This window comes from Aquila chrysaetos, chromosome 2 (assembly GCF_900496995.4).
Source record: "Aquila chrysaetos chrysaetos chromosome 2, bAquChr1.4, whole genome shotgun sequence".
NCBI classification, from domain to species: Eukaryota; Metazoa; Chordata; class Aves; order Accipitriformes; family Accipitridae; genus Aquila; species Aquila chrysaetos.
In genome coordinates this window covers 1,952,510-1,970,162 of record NC_044005.1, presented here as the reverse complement: position 1 = coordinate 1,970,162, position 17,653 = coordinate 1,952,510, and positions in this window count along the sequence as shown.

Below are 17,653 nucleotides of genomic sequence, written 5' to 3'. Positions count from 1 at the left end.
ACCATTCAACTACAGCTGCAAAAAATTAATGCTGAAAAGGTAACATAGGAAAGTAAGGAAAAATGACTACTTGAAAATATCCCATCAAATTGAAAGAAAGCAGCTACCAATCTGATTTTCCTGTGTCCTAATTGTTTTACCTGAAAAAAATTGGGAAGAGCCAGAATCTCAAAGTTCATGGACACATTGCTTCAGGTGGTCCCTTCCCGCTGCTCGTGTGTGCAGGCTTAGCCAGGATTCTTGAGGAAACTCAACTGAGCTTGCAGAGAAAGAGCAGGTCACCTTGCAAGCCTTTCTTTCCTGGAGGGTAGAAACTTACCAACCGACATGTGATATGCGGTAACACTCCTCTCGCCAAAAGAAGCTGACAATTTCAAACCTTCACTTACATTACAAACAGCTTTGGATAAAAAAATAACAGTTATTAAAAATTCCTAGTAACGTGAAAGTTTTCTGGATGACTATGGGACCTTTTGATAAGGAAGAGGAAATGAATTGATTGAAGGATGGTGAAGTAGCTGGGAAGTGAAATGATGGGGTTTCAATTTGCCTTTCCATTTAAAATACAATGCAAAATTTCTTTATCCAAGGGCACTTGTCATGGGAGCTTAAAATGAGACCTTGACAGAGACTGAAGTCTCTGAGGAAGCTATGAGAAAAACCCACAAGAAATTCAAGAACAGTAAACCCTCAGGAGTAAAAATTCTGAGGGTTCTGAAAGAAATAAATTGTAAAATAATAGGGATAATAGGAAATAAAGTCACATTTCTTTGCTCTGGTGAGATGTGATAAACATGAGGACTACAATGCTGACTTCTTTAAAGAGAAGACGTATAAAATAAGCTATGGATATTAGCATCTTACATTAATATCACTGAATGCATATTGCAGAATTATCTCTGTCCAGCACAGATAACTCTACATACACTTGTTGTTTAAACATTCGAGAAGTGTTTTTCCCTGTAGGATCTGAAGGTCATTTGTGTTCATTTCTTCCTCGGAAAAGCATGAAAAATACAAAATCCAAGAGTACGTCGCTGCTTCTCTGCAATATTGATAGATGGATTTTTCCAAATGTGAATTCTAGATTTGAGTACATTTAAATGTATGATTTTGGCAACTTGTATACTAGAACAATAAAATGCATCCAGTAATATCTGTGTATGTGTTAATGGTATGTTCCTGTAATTTATATTAGGTATGAACAAACTGAAGAGGCGATTTCATAAACTCTTAAAAAATTACATTATTTTTGTCATACAAAGAGATTTTTGAATGCATGAGTGTCCCGAAAAGAAGCCAACAACAACAAAAATCTTAGTGAGGACAGCTTCTCCGTACAGATACAAGATTATGGACCACTCCAGTGGGAACAAGCACATGCGTTAATTTAATCAACATGTGAACTGTTTGCAGAGTTGGACATATTTTCTCTGAATTTCCCATGAAAGACATTTTCAAAAGATTGCGCACTTACAGCTGGAGACAGGGATGAGGCTCCACTGACTATTTGGCCAGGTGGCCTAATCCAGGAAAGAAGGTGCAAACCTTGTCTGAATAGCTACTGAAGTTTGCGAGGCTAGCCAGGAAAAGTGCTTGGGAGGAGGCCATTTGGCCAATTGCAAAATCTTCTAAAAATTTTATGGAATAATGAGGATCACGGCAGCAGTGTCAGGGACTCGATGGACAGTTTTGCACTGGTACTTTCAAAAAAGCTGGAGGTGGTTGGTCTACAACCTCCTCACTCCAGGAGGGGAGGCAGCAGGAGGCTCAGCTCCCGTGTTCACCCTGCTTGCTCACACAAGGCACCCAATGGCGCTGTGTTGTATTTGCTGCAGTGATGGTACGGGCTGTGCTTACTCCGTGTTGAATAACTTTACAGAAGGGATTTCACAACGAAGTGCTGAAGTAGCAGGACATTGAACTCGATGCAGGAGTTCATGTGACACCTGTATTATTATTATTAATACCAACTGTTAATGAAATTCAGAGAAGACGTAATTCCATTGTGCTGTCAGTGCTTATCCCGTATGAGCCTTGGAAGCTTCTTTTGCTCCATTGCTCTTCTATGCTTTGGCATAATTGAATCTTATAATTGTTGATATTAATGTTTTCCTGTCCTCCCTGGCCTCTACCATCCCCAACAGACATTATCTGAGGCTTGGCATGACAGCCAAGTATATTAGTTACGTGGTTTACCCTGCCTACCTTCTTGATTAAAATCTGTTGATTAAAAGTCTTTACCCTAATAGAGCTGGAAAATGTGATTGTTCTCTCCCTTTCCTATGGGAGGAAGGATGTTTACTAAATGCACTGTCAGAAACACAAGCTTTCCATGGTTTCGCACCCAAAAACTACAAGCCTTTTGCAAACGTTCTCCCACGAGAATGAATTAAAGGATCTGTGGCATAAACTAGTTGTCTTATTTCATAATGAGAAATTAAGAGAAAGTGCTGGATGGGAGCATCGAGGCCAGCTGGGCATCAGCAGGGAGGGGGGATGCATTTGTGCATCAAACAAGCCAGCAGACTGGCCTTTTTTTGCTACTATAGAAGTCTCTAAACCCCAGCAATCATGGTCTCTTCAGCAAAGCTGGGAGTGACAGCTGGCGGAGAGGAAAAAGAAGCTTACAGCTTTCCACTGCATTTGAACCAGACTCCAAACCCAGCATTAAGACGCCTTGCGGATGGGCTGCTTAGCCCTCTGTTTAGTGCCAGCCCTGGCTCTGACCCACGGAGGTGTCATCTACCCACACTGCTAGGAACGATTGACACCTGATGCAGCTGAAGACGTTCGTGACATGGATTATATTGCAAACAAGTCTCCCCACACCCAGTATTTTCCCCAGGGGTGCGTATGGATGTAGGAAGAACTGTAAAGCCCATGAGCATCACTGAGGCTGCGGTCTGCGGTGCTGCCCCCAACCCACCAGCCCGTTCTGGATCCTGAAAACTTTGGAAGAACCGGTCTAAGAAACAGTTCTAGCCCGCTCCAGGAACAATAAGCATCACTGCCTATAGGAGTGTGACAGTTTTGCTACATCATCAACCAGCAGCCAAGGTTCGTTATATCCTGTAGGCAGACAGAGTAGAAATCTGGTCATAATAAAACTCTTCTACTAAGGTAAGAAGCTATTTTAGCATGAGGCTCCTACTTGGTTTCTTTTCACATCATCAAATAATAATAAAAAAATATCCACTAGTATTAAGTATTTAAAAATCAAATGTGGAAAGGAAAATATTTTTGTTCATGGTAATTTTCAGGTTTATATTTCTCTTCACAAGATTTTGGAAACTGATACCAGTTAAATGTTATTCTTGTAATGAAAATCCATCATTTAAAATGAAGCTCTGATCAGCAGCTATTTTTCTCCAAGGCAGATGGCAGCCTCATGAAGATTCATCTCAGCCTAATGCACAGAAACAGTGAAGGACCTGAGTAGAGTTTTCCAACTGTAATGCTGAGAATTTTCTCATTTATTATCTGTCATACATATTTTTATTGTTATTACTGCTGATTGCAAAGATTTTTAATGCCGCCTTTGTAATCAGCACTCTTTGCTCCTTATTTATTTGTTAATGTCACAGCCCATCTTTGTGATCTCAAAATTGTTCCCATGGTGACAAATGGATAATGTCACAAAAACTTGATTGTAACATTACTGCATGGACAGGGCAGGAACGCTGGCTAAGTGCAAGTGGAATAGCTGCTGTTTACCCACAAATATCCTAATAACCAGTAATGAAGGCAAAGGAAATGTAGGTAATTCAACAGCTATCTTGAATAATGAATTGTAATTTTTAATCTTCCAAATGTAGCAATGCTTTCTCTTCACGTGGAGAGAATGATGACATGCGATGTGAGGTGTAATTCCGGTGCAAAAGAATTACTGAGAGGCTGCGAGATGCAAAGATTTCCATCTACACCTGGGCCCTGTGTTCCTGGTTTGTGGATACATGAACCAAGGCCATTTTCTCCCGGGCTGGTGAAGCCTTAGGAGGTAACTGGTAGAGTTGTACTCCATAGCATCAAAATACAACTTACTTCCTCCTTTATTACCACTCATTTATTGATCGTGGGTGTCTCTGGAGCTCTGTAGACACAAATCAGACAAAGACCTCTCAAGCAGGTACAGGCTCCACCTTGGTGGACCTCCCTGTGTTGCAGTTACAAATTTTTTTACATGAAACTACAAGGTGAGCTGAAGTTAATTAAAAAACATTGATCTGCTCGAAATATCCTGTGGATGAAAATTGTAAAATTTTAAATGAAAATTGATTTTATGGGTTGTTTTTTTCTTTGTCACAGAAAAAAACGGTAAAAGAAGAGGATTTTTAAATACCTTTATGAGTGTGTAGGCAAAGGAACTGTTTTTAAAAAAAAAAAAAAAAATCCAACAAAAAACCCTAGAAAGATCTTTGTGTTCAGGACAGTAGAAAAACACAAGCTGTAGCCCATCAGAATTTTTCAGATTTGGCAATTTTTTGGCACTGTAGCTCTCCTGAGCCCCACTTCTGCTCCCAAGTCTGCAGCATGTCAACGTGGCCAGTATGCACATTTTTGTATTTCTCTAAAAAAAAAAAAAAATCAGCGTATTTCAAGATATTCATGCTTGGGTATTGTAAACTGCTTTTGCAAGAGCTTTTTTTCTTCTTTCCGACTTCCCAAGAGGACATGCTCTCAACTACATGGTTGTGAAACAGTGGGTTTCCTTCCCATTTAAAGATCCTTTGCTATGAATGTTCTGACTTGTTTGGGGATTCAGCTCAGTTGCATCAAGCTCCCAAAGGGATGTTACAAACACACCTACATGGCCAAAGGCTTGTATTCTATGGGTATTTTGTACAAAGAAGTGTGACTTAGCGGGCACAGAAAAATGAGCTATCAAGGGCCAAAGCAACACCTGCGGATGGCACTTTTAAAATATTAAGTAACAAAGGCAACTTTATGCCTTTGCCTTAAGAACTGAACTATTAATTCATTGCTACTGAGGAAAGATGCTGAGTTACACTTGGCAGAAAAATTTAACCTAGAGCGTTCTGCATGGAGAAACCACTTGTGGGTGGGGAGTTTTGTTTTTAAATGTCTTCTCCTTTGATTTTTTTTTTTCCCCTATGCATTAATGTCAGCTTCCAGCAATTAATTTTGGACCATTCACTCTGTATCCTTTAGAAATCAGCAGCTATTGATCAGCAAAATGCTGACTGTTGACACCCTACCTTAGAGTTTGCACTTTCCCTCAGCTGTGTTTGACCAGTTGATATCCCGTGTCTTGGCAGCGGGTCTTCTGATGCTGCTCCACCGAAGTCAGCAAAGGGGACAGGCTGGGGAGACTCCAGGAGAGGCTGAGACCTTTTTAATGTGACTGCAATGCTAAAGTAACCATAATGCAGGAATGCAGACTATGGTCACAGTTATATTCCCAGTCTTCTGCATCGAACCCTTGTGATCTAATAGGTGTTTAATTACCTTACAGAGTATTCCCGAATCATTCATTCTAATCAGACAGAAATTACTTTCAAAAAACTTATATATTTCTATTTCTTCATTTAATATTCAAGATTACTCAGTATAATTTACCATGCATTTTTACTGAAACTCTTCCTTTCATAGTGGAAATTTCAGCATCGCCCTTGTGGGCCACAATTTCCCCTCAGCAGCAACACTAATGTAAATCTGTATTAATTTCCATTAAAGGAATGAAGCTTCTAAAATTTTATACTGGTACAACTTTCCTTAATATATTCTTTTGTAGGAGGTGCTTTGTGTTTATGAAGCATCCAATAAAGTTTGTAAATATCAAATTCAATGAGTCCTGCATAATGAAGCACTACAAAGGGGAACTGAAGGTAATGCCTCCAGCGCTCTTCATGTTATGCCTAGGAAAGCCCAAAGAGATCATCCGTGCAAACACGTAGGAGAACAGCACTAGCTATGTACCTTTCATATATGATGGAAATAGTCAAGCTGTGCTGAATCCCCCTGAAGGAAGCCTGAGAAGGAAATACTGGCCCTGCTTTGGAGAGCAGTTATACTCACAAAGACCACACAAAACTTGTGAAATTATGGTTCTTCAGAAACAGCCTTTCCACAACGTCCCTGTCCACAATATGCACATCTGTAATATGGGGAGACAGCCTGGAAAGCTGGCATTAGATTTCTTTATCCTTTCTCCCACACTGTCAATCAGCTGGTGGAAAACTTCACAGTGACCAATTCATTACCTTTTTGGTAACGATTTTCCATCTGAAGCCGTATTCCCCTCATGAGTCATGCTTCTCAGACTACTGGGACCGTCTCTGCTTCAGGTTCCTTCTCTCTCCCCCAGTGCCCTAGAGCAAATATTGATCTTCCCTCTCCCATTAACTGAGGCCACTGATATTATTATGCAGGGTTTACGCTATGACTGGGCGTTAGAGCAGAAGAGGAAAAGGCTCCTGCTAGGATTTTGTCCCACTGTAGATGTCCCCAGCCCGTTCAGCATCCGGGCATGTTTTAGGAATAAGACTCCTGATTCACCCAGGATATTACCAAAGACCTTTCTCGCTCCTATAAAAGAGCCCATAGTGTGTGGTCTCGCCTTCAGTTCAGCTTGTAGTTCAGTTTGACTTTTCCACTCTTACCCAGGCATGTCCTGTGCCAGTTCCCAAGGACAAGTCATGCATTCGGTTCATTTGCTCCCCAGTACCTCCCACACTTGAGGAGCAGCTCTGCCCTCCCTCCCTTCTCCAGTAATTGCTCCCTCCCCTGAAGTTTCTCCATCACATTAATTTCTTTCAGGAAAATGCCAGCAAATTTTTTAGGCAATTTTATTTCCTTAGTAATTTTCAGTTCATCATTCCACTGTTGTGCCCTGACCTAGCGGAAAGCCCTCATTAGTCTGCCTTGCTCCTCTTCTCTCCCTCGTCTTGGGACAAGATGGCTGGCACTGTCTTTGTAAATCATGGGCTTTGAATGCTAATTTTCAAAGAATGAGACACTTAAATATTCATTTTGCAATTATGATAACTGTGACTTTCTAAAAGCTCAGCAAGTTAAAATAAACTTTATTTTGGTACGTGTAGTTACTTGACATCTGAAGAGTAGCTGGTGATTAACATATTGAATGAGGTAGTGTCTTGCCAGTGTCACTCCTCAGTTTTGGATGGGACTATTCTGTGGTGCAGTTGATAATGATGCAGTTCTGCACCTGTTAAACTCATAGTTTTGAAAATATTTTTTTCTGCATTGGTCGCTGCCACTGGCCGACTGTCAATAAAGACCACTGGGTCTCTGAATTACTCTTTCTTTAAGAAAGATATCAGCATGCTTCATCTATTGTCTGATAGCTATGTTGCAGCATTTTTGTGGTGTATAAAGTGTAGAGATATCCATTTGTTCCATGGTTAAAAAAGAAATTCAGAAATAAACATTGTTTCTAAATTCTGACATGGATTTAGAAGAAACCTCTTCTTCACATTCCCATTTCTGTGTCCTCTCAGCAAAGCATTAGACAACACCAATCTACACAGGACTACATCACAGGTTGCATTAGAGCTGGAGAAGAAACTCATGGGCTAAAGAGGACCTCATGGCTTTGGGCAGCTCTTAAAGTTTGTAAATTAATGCTGTAATTCTGCAGAGGCTGTCAGTGCTTGTAAACAAGAAAGTTTAGCTTTAAGTGGCTTCCCATTTTCTCTTGTCACATCCTTCATTCCTTACTCAAGATTTTTTTGCAGTATCGCTGACAATTTACATGACAAAAACTGTGGAAAGTAATCAAGATCTGGTTTTCATTTTCATTGTCCTAACAGACTCTTTAGCTGCTATCCGATAAGGACATATGCACTCACCCACTGTTATGGGAAAAATATGGGAAATGGAAAAAAGTGCTGAAGCATTACCAACAAAGCAAATCTGACACTTGCAGATGATGCCAAGAGGCTGGCCCTGATTCTGTCACAGTTGACCTTGCTGTTGTCCCACTTCCCCACTTTCAAAACTATTCTGCTTGCCATTTTTCAGATTAGTTTATTTGGGCTTTGGCAGGCAGCAAACTGGAAGTCAAACAAAATTGCAAAATCAGTGACAGCTGAAGCTGTGACCAGTACTGTATGAACCCATCGGCTGGAAACTCTGAGGCCACCAAATACTGTGATCATTTGGAGGAGACCTTCTTTCCACATCTATGCTGCACCTGGGTTCCTTTCTTCAATCTACTTATTAAAGTAATGCCTCGGAGGATTAACTGGCATATGTACCCGCCAGGTTAAGGCAGCTGGTGCTAGTTCTTAGTATACAATACACAAATGAACCAAGTGCTATATTGTCCAGATTTTGTTTTACGTCCAGTTTCTGAATCCCTTAACATTGCCTCTAACTGCAGGAAATAATTGACCAGCTGTTCTTCCATCAGATGCAACAGTATAGGCTGCAACAACAGCACTACTTAGGAATATAAAAGATGGCAGTTAGCATAGAGAAATCATTAAACCCCTCACTTTCCATTATAACATGTATCCCAGTGTTTATACCAGATTAAGAGTGTTCCTGGTAACAGCACTATTGGTTCTAGTTGAGCACTGCCAGTGATTATAAATTGAAAACTGTTTGAGAAACAGGTAGGTTAGAAAAAGAGGAACAAAAAAACTGCAGGATTCACCCACATCATTATACACATATCATTTTTTCTTTAATGCACATCTTGGGGATGAGTCAGTGAAAGAAGACACCATCTAATGAGTAAGTCCTGAACACTGAGAGAGAGGTGCTTGTCATCCCATGTGACTTTGTTTTCTTCACCCTTTTCATTTTTCTGTTGTTTCTAAAGTGTTAGCTTTTGTAGAAGAAATAAAAAGGGCAAAACTAAAATTTTTACTTCCCTATTGATACTTTTGCATAAAGCAGTTTTAAAATTCAGCAGCGCTTTGGTTTATGGTTGGGGAGTTTTTTAGGAGTGCTGCTTGTCTCTAAATGGCAAATCTGACACCCTTCTAGGCGGGTGGTACCTGGAACACAAGTCCTTGCCCCAACTCCTGCCCCATACCTTTCCTCAGATGTCCCCAGGGAGCCCACCTGAAATCGGGAGCTCAGGTTTCTGCTGCCTGCAGGCAGCGTCTGGCAGTTAAACAATGGTGTGAGTCTTGGAAATGCCTCCTGCCCCCCACGCTTTATTCTTAAAATCCAGGAGAGAATTACAGATCAAAGGAAAGCAAACGCAGCTTTGTCTAATCTTGATGCTTTTGTAACTCTATCAGCTTCTGCCAAGCCCCTTAGGACTCCTGTTTGTCATGGGAGTTAGAGGCCTAAATATATCTTTGAGGAGCAGGGCTTAATGCTTCTGTTCTACAGCAAAGGTTGTGCTCATCACCATCGCTTTCCCCCAAACTTTTTTGCTGCCTAAGCGGCAAAGTCTCCAGGGTGAGAATCCTTCTCCGGGTGGATGGGGACCGCTCTCTGAAACAACTGCTGAGCAGGCGGTGCTCAGGTGTGATTCATCCCCTCCTAAGGGATCTGTCTATGGCAGATGGAGGGACATGGTTTTTCTAGAAGCGCCTTTCTCACTGAGTGTAGTGGGGAACTACTTTTGTCTTAAAGTCCAGTGATATGAATCCCACTAATTGCTTTCAAAAAAATTAGGATACCCTGCCTGCTTTTGAGGAAATAGGATGCAGCTGCAGAGGATTTCGGTTACAGCCAGGGCACAGTATGCAGAGGCACAGCCCCACCTGCACAACACAAATCCTTTGTAGGTAAGCGAGCGTGAACAGGTCTGAGCAACAAAGAGGAGGTGAACGTTGTACCTTCTCATTTGTCCAGGACCTGCCACCAACAGTGACCTCCTCACAGACACGGGAACGGGGAATTCAGAGAAGCTCTTGCAATCTCCAAGGGCGAAACAATTTCATAAAGAGGCTGCCGTATAGTGTACCCAAAGTGTCTACTGCACGGTGTTGAAAGTCACCGTGGAAAGCGTGTAGTGGAAAGTGGGGAAACAAATGTATGACAAGAACCTGCGGACTCATTTGCTTTGTTCCAGGCAGTGATCTGAACAAAACCCTCCAACGTCCCGGGAGACCCCAAGGCTCTCTTTGCCAGCTGTCTTCAGCAACGCTGGCATTTCCATTACCACGTCCTGACGGACGGCCTCACTAACATGCTTAGGGGAATTAACTGCAGCAGCTATGGCAAAATAAGTTGCTCTGCAGCAATTCTCTCAAAGCAGCTTCCCATGTCCTGCTGTATGGACACTCCTGGCTAGAGGAAATTTGCTTCACTATGAGCAATTAGTGCACTTGCTACCTGAATGAACAGAGCACTGCCAGGGGATCTACCCCAGAAAGCTGCACACCAGAGCCTCCGCTGTTTGCTTGCATGCCAATGAGCTCTGTGCAATGCTGGCAGTGATACAGGACTATATATGTCACTCTATACTGACTTTACAATAATGGTAAAGCAAGTAAAAACACGCCTATCAATTACTTATTACATGAGACAAATAACACAGTATTTCTGCAGGGTCTCCACACGCCACATGCCCAGCACAGTTATATTTATAGCAAAAAAGGTTATTCCTGCACTGAAGTGCTTTCAAGCCCAATAGATATGACAGAAGCTGGGAGAAAAGAGGAATTATTACAACCATTTTTCCCTTATAGAGTTGAGGACTAAATAGACTAAATAACGTGCCAGGTAGTCAGCAGCAAAGTGCAAATCCTTCTGTCGTTTACAGGCCCAAAATGGGACGCTGCCAGGATCCTTCTTTGAAACCAGTCCATTTACAGACTGTGAATCACTGTTTATTCCAAGCACACTTTTTTGCCCGATATTTCTTTTTCTGAGATGTTGGAAAGCAGACCTCAGAAAGTGCCCAGTCAGCACTTCGATAATGAAGGTCACTTCTTTTGCTGACTCCTGTTAAAGAGGTCCCTGGGTACCATTTCAGTTACAGGCAGTTCAGTGAGCAGACATGCTTTCCTTTTTCCCTTTTCAATCGGTTTCTTTTTTTTTTTCTTTTTGCAGTGTTTCATAGTCCAAAGCACCTGATTAATTCAGTTCTCACTGCATAGCTCTCAGGCAGCTGTATGATTAGCCTCTGAATGTATTTTAAGCTGATATGTGCTGAACTGCTGTGGTCTTCCATAAATTCTTTTATTACTATGAGAAGCAACTACCCATTTAATAAGGACAGTCTCCATTAATTCTATGATCTCGCAATGCCCCAACACTTTTTTCAGGAAAAAAAGATGCACCTTTCACCTTGGAATTTTAATAATCTAATTATTTTTGCTTTTCCCACCCTTACCTTTGTGTAGACCCTGTTTCACTGTGGTAATTGAGACACGATATGGTTTATCTCACACAACAATCTCAGCCCTGCTTTTGTCATAGCGTTTCAGGCAAATAGTTTTCAGTCAGTCCAGAGAAGTGGGTGATCAACCTATTAAACAGGGAAAAACACAAGTACTGACCTCCCAGCAAACTACTGGCCATGCTTGCAGCTCAGTGCAATGCGATGATCCAGACCCAGACCTTGGCGAATCACTCATGTTTCTAGGCTGAAAGAAAAGCAAATGATAAAGAATGCGGAAATTCTCAGAAGTCCTGAAAAGCAATGCACCTTAAACCCCGTAAATGCTGCAAGAAAACCTTGAGAGAGCTGATGACTCAGCTGAAACCTGGGGTTTGGACTGCAGCACCTCCCAGGGGAGGCGTGTTTGCTGAGAAACCATTAGGAAAGACAAGAAAAGAACACAGCTCACAACAAAACTTTCAAATGAGGATGAATGTGTTTATCAGTGGTCAGTGATGAACCTTTGATGTGCCTTGGAGGAGCAGAGATCTCATGCATAAAACATAATGGCTGTACAGGGCCCTGCTCTGAAGTCGTCACTAATGTGATGCATTTCACATTTGCATCAAGGCACGATAAACCTGCTAGTGTTTATTCCAAAATACAAAAATAATTTTGCATCTGGTTCCTGGGACTACTCTGCTCACAGCCTCCCTCATACAAAAAACATTTGATTGGAGTAAATAAAGTGATTCAAGAAAGATGTAAAGTATTCATAAAGTGCATGTAGAAAAACAAGGAGTAAAGATATGACAGATTTCGTATCTGGGAGAGGTACAGTTTTAGATTTTAAAAAGGCTTATGCATAATTTGTAACATGTTAGTGTTGCTAGACCTGAGTGACATTTGCATTGTGCTGGGCTCTGTACATACACAGGTGAAGGCAGGGATGACCTGAGAAGCTTATGTTATAAAAAGGTAAATAATACAAATAAATAAAGCAAAGCAAAACCTGGTAATGTTCCAGAATTAATCTGCAAATTGAAGCTCTATCCTCCAGAAATAGTCTTTCCACAATTTGAGGGTTCCTTGCTTTGGAGCCTGATTGGCTGTCTTGATCTTTTCTGGAGACCTGGATATACCATTGCTTCAACATTAATCCAAAGCAGCAGACTGCCACCCAACCAGCACAGATTATGCCTAATCATCATTGTCCTAGATGATTTTTTTTTCTCTTTTAGGCAGGTGGCTTTAATAAAAACAACTAAACTCTGGAGTTGTATTAACTGGGCAGGCAGTGGGTCACATTTTGGATGAGCTGTCACTGCAGAGTCCTCTCTGCACTCCTGGCTAGTTGGCCTGGACAGCTGCTTTTGTTGCATGGCTGATTGATAGCATTTCTGCTTTGCTGTCTTCCCACTTTTGCTTTCCTCTCGTGGACAGTTTTTTGTTCCTAAACAATACTTCACCAGCGCTCCAGCTGGCAACAGGGAACAGGAAAAGATCTGGGAGCTGATCCCTTCTTCAATGATTTCTCATAGGACTTTGCACTTGAAGCTTCCATGGGATCCCAAGTGTTTGACCCAAGAGTTCAAAGTGCACATCTGTAGATAATACAGGTTATCATCAGTATTCTTGAAGGGTAATTAGTGTGCGCACACTCCAGGTCTGCAGTGACTTTCCAGCTCCCTACTAGATGCAATTGGAATTTTCCCTTTTGATCTTTCTCTTGCAGCTACAGTTAACTTGGCCACGCTCTCATGACACATGGGTCACTACCATGGTTGAGCATCCTGTGCTAACACTTCTCTAATTTAGTAAAGCTGAGTCAAGAGGCTAAATGAAGAGGATTTGTCTACTGTAATTGCCAAAGGCTCTTACTGAATCACGTACTGTTGTCTGTAATAATCTTCTCAGTCTTGTTGGCATTTAGGCAATTATTTTTTTTTAAAGTGTATTTCAGAAGTATGGCCAGCGTGACAGATTTCTTGGTTCCTGTAGATTTATGAGGGAAGGAGAGGGATGGAAATGTGATGGGGTGGAATTATAGCAGATGTATTAGGAAGAGTGAGGACATACATGTTGCTCTGTTGTTCATTTACTTTTTTATAAGTGTTTTTATTGCCTCTTTCTATGCATAATAAGTGAAGAGGTGTTAGAAATAGAAAAAAACCAGAAAAACAGCCATAAAAGGCATGCTGAGGTGCTGCAAAATATGAGAAAGAAGCAAGATACAAGCACATCCATCAAGAAATGAAAACTGTTTACAATGAAAAAGCTAAAATCCTGGCACTGTATTTGGCTTGTCCAAGCCCCTCTTGTGGGTGTGTAGTTATCTGCAGCCTTGAAGCTCAGCAATCAGAATGAGAGTCATTGTTGGAAATCTTCAGCTTTTCTGCAAGTAGGTTCCCTCTTGCTTTAATAAAAACCATCTATTTTGTCATAGATAATGCTACTCTGATTCAAGTGAATATCCAGCAAAGGATGATCTCCCAAAAACCCTACAGTAGAGATGTTTTTTTAAAATTTAAAATCACTCATAATGGAACTGAACAAGTGAAAGAAAAATGGCCCTAAACTTCCCTGTTTCTTTAAGAAAGTTGTCAGTCTTACTAAAACATATCATCTAGCCCCTCAAGAAGGGTCTGTGCCCTTTCCAATAAAATGGTAATTTTAAAGTGCTGACACTTCTGCTTACTTCAGGATATTCCCCTAAAAATACTGTTTGAGCAGTTTAAAATGTTCCACCAGAATCTCATCTTTCCCAAAATGATATTTACAATATAGTGATTTCTTTGTGCTTGGAAGAATTACTTTTGATTTATTCTGATTGATTCTGATTCTGCTTTACATCTCATAATGTTAAAAATTGGTCTTTATTATTGGTAATTCTCCTGACAGCATTGAGCTGATTCTTATTGCTGTTAACAGCCCAATGTGTAACACATTAATGGTCCACGGTTTTGCTTTAGGAAGGCCGACTAACGAACCAGTTGTTTATGGCTGGTAATGATTGATTTGTCAGTGATTATATTGCTTAATTCAACAGCAGCATGAATCAAAGATGACACTTCTTTCTTTTTAGGCTGTCACTTAAGCTTTAGTGCTCTTCACGGTAATGGGTGTTGAAGGGTGTTTATTGTGATGGCCTTTCTCCACGTTCCCTTCCTACAGTGCTGCCATAAACTATTTTTTAGTGCATGTGGCTACGAACATAAACAGCTGATGATTGAATTGCACAGAGAAGGAAACTGGCCCAGATATTAACCTCGCCATGATAGCCAGCTTGGACGCGGCGCTACTCGTTCTTGGAGCTCAGCCACAGGGTCGGGTTCAACATGATGCCGTATGTCAGCCGAGCCAGAATAGCTGTCCATATGGATGCGCATCTAGACAGCAACAAATGGACTAATTCAGCCTCACTCAGGCTGCAGCAAAGTGGGTTTAAACAAGTCAAATTACTCCATGGTGAAAGGCGCACCCATGAGCAGCTCCTGAGGCTCAGCTGATGTGTGACGATCCGTTTAGCCTCAACAACTCAATCAGGCTTCTTAGCAGCCAGCTATGTCAAAGTTGCTTTGCACAGCTTTGGCAGCATGAAGGGACCATAAAAGAGGTAGAAATTATAGCTTTATGCAGTTTCAGTCACTTTTAAGGATCATTTAAATGCTCATGGAGGTGTAAAGAGATCCCAGTGTAGCATCAGGTCAGGGAGCCCAAACCAACCTTACAGTAGCCTGTTATGGTGTATGAAAGTCATGCCTCCAAAACACCCCCAGTGACCACCTGTGGACACCTCCCCAGCGACAGAGCTGCTGCAGAGCTCAGCTTCGCAGCCCTGATCTGGCAGGGATGCTGGCTCGCTCTTCCCCAGCTACACCCACCACCAGAAGACCAAAGCCCCCTTCCTACCGCTCCTCTGTGCATTCGGGAACAGAGCTGGGGGCCGTGAGGATGGCCCTGCCTGCAAGGTACAGCTGCAGTGCGTGCAGTGTTATGCACGAGTGATGTACAATACCCAATATTAGAATCATAGAATCAGAAAATCGTTTAGGTTGGAAAAGACCTTTAAGATTATTGAGTCCAACCATTAACCTAACACTGCCAAGTCCACCACTAAACCATATCACTAAGCGCCACGTCAACACAACGTTTAAATACCTCCAGGGATGGTGACTCTACCACTTCCCTGGGCAGCCTGTTCCAATGCTTGACAACCCTCTCGGTGAAGAAATTCTTCCCAGTATCCAATCTAAACATTCCCTGACACAACTTGAGGCCGTTTCCTCTCGTCTTATCACTTGTTACTTGGGAGAAGAGACCAACCCCTACCTCACTACAACCTCCTTTCAGGGAGTTGTAGAGATGAGGTCTCCTTTTCTCCAGGCTGAACAACCCCAGTTCCCTCAGCCTCTCCTCATAAGACTTGTGCTCTAAACCCTTCACCAGCTTCGTTGCCCTTCTCTGGACATGGTGGTATGGGGCTTCTCTTCTCATGATGCTCTGCTTGCTGGGCTGCAGCCTGATAGAGCTGATTTCCATAAGAAACTGGAGTTAGTAAAGACATGTTTCTGTTACTTCTTCATTTACAAGCATCTGGACTCATGGAAGAATAAGGATGTGTGAAGAGTGACGGCCCTCCAATCTTCATCCTCTCCCAAGCCTTCTCAGACACATCTCCCCATGCATGAGCACAATGCTGCTGTACGGGGACTGCACTGCAGAGCAGTCTCAACCTCTCACTCCAGAGAGACGGACTGCCATGAGCCTTTCGGAGAGCTAGATCTGTTCACTTCTCCCTCGTCAGCCCCACGGAGGGTATGCACAATATTAAAAAAAGAGGACAGACCCAGAGTTTGAAAACTTCGCTTCACTGCTTTCAAAGGGCTTTGCCTTCTGGACAGTATTACCCAAGTCTCATGACCAAATGTCATTAATTTTCCTCCACATGACTGTAGGCAAAGTGAAATGGCTTATTCGCCTCTTTGACACACAAAAAAGGACATTTATCTCTGATGCAGGTATATAAAAGACATTGTCACTAACATATCATCAAAATCTGATGTTGAAGTGCTTTTGGAAAATTTCTGTGCTGAAGTCTATAAAAAGCTTTTTTTCAGTACTGTACAAGCCCAGATATATAGCTGGAAATTCACTTCACCAAAATAGAGACCACAATACTACCATTTCAGCTAGCCAGATTCAGTGATTCTGTTCTCTGCTGTCTCTAGACATATAATTGCAAGATGATTAATAGCACAGCAAAAAAGACAGATTCTTCCTTCCCGGGGTAGCATAACCTCTCATACTTCAATTACACAAAACCGACAGAAAATAAAAATGCTTCGGCTCCTATTACTTCACAGACCAATTTAACTGAAATGTTCATGAATTAACCAGGACAGCATTGCTTTGGAGACAACCTGTTTGTGGAAAAAAACCCAATTTCTTTCATACTCTTTTTGCCAAAAATCCTCTTGTGCCTACTTTGCAAACTTGCAGATTTTCCACCATGTAGAATATTTGTAGAGAAAAGTTATTTTTTAAAACGAACTTTTAGCAATGATACCACACTGACCAGTGCTAACTGTTTGATAACATGACATCACTAGTAAAATCACTGTTTTCTGAACAAATGTATATCTGGGAGTGAAATATTACATCTCCCCACCTGTTGCTTTGTTCTTGTTTCAGTAACGCATGCCTTAGAAAACAAGGTTACGCATTTACAAGCCTCAGAGGCATCTGATGAATTCACACTTCTCTCCGACCTGTTTCCCAAAGGAATCTAACTGTAGGCAGTTATAAACTCAGCATATTCTTAAACTTGGAGACGTGTCAGTCAGTCAGTCTGGTGAATATATATATATATCCCTTTGTTTTAAAGTGGAATGATACAGTTTACAGGTCTGTGCATATATACTTGTATATAATATCAACTAGTTTTTTTAAAAAATGTCTAATTATAGGGGAAATACTGGGAACGAATTGATACAAACTGATGTAATGCTGAGATCAAACAGTGGCTTTTCTTTCCTGAACATAATTAAGAATGCTGAAATTCAGAGAATTGCATTAGGAACCCATTTCAAGTTGCTTATTAAAACTTATTAGAATTACGGAGGGAAACAAATGCCTCTCTCGCAGCTGTGCATTTTGGATTGGTACATAGGAGGATTTGGACAGGGAGAGTGTTCAGGTGCTTCTTTAATGAACTGCAAGCAAGCATGCACGATGCGCAGCCTGGGAATGCCAGGAGAAAAAATGATACCAGACATGTGCAGTGGCAAAGTCCCATCTTGTTTTCTGCTCCACTTTCAGCTACATTTACTTCACAGTGACATTGCCTAGAGCAACTTTTATCATTCCCTGCTGTTCTCA